Source organism: Penaeus monodon, chromosome 27 (assembly GCF_015228065.2).
Source record: "Penaeus monodon isolate SGIC_2016 chromosome 27, NSTDA_Pmon_1, whole genome shotgun sequence".
Lineage (NCBI taxonomy): Eukaryota > Metazoa > Arthropoda > Malacostraca > Decapoda > Penaeidae > Penaeus > Penaeus monodon.
The window spans coordinates 39,300,601-39,300,844 of record NC_051412.1 but is presented as its reverse complement, the minus strand read 5'-3'; positions in this window follow the sequence as shown (position 1 = coordinate 39,300,844).

Here is a 244-nt window from a genome sequence, read left to right as displayed (position 1 = left end):
TCAATTGATGTGCCTCACGAATGCCTGTCAGTACAATGTAGTATTAAAATGTAAATGCGAGCTGCAGCATTGAAGCATCCCAGTGACAAGAATCTGCCCTCAAGGGACTGCCCCATTCACCATCCGTTGCACTGCATGGTCTCCACAGCACAAACTTGCTACTAAATTTTGCAACAACTCCTTTCTAATGTACTGTTGCTGGGACCGAGAGAGTGGACTCCTGAGTGAGCCAGTTGTACAAGTG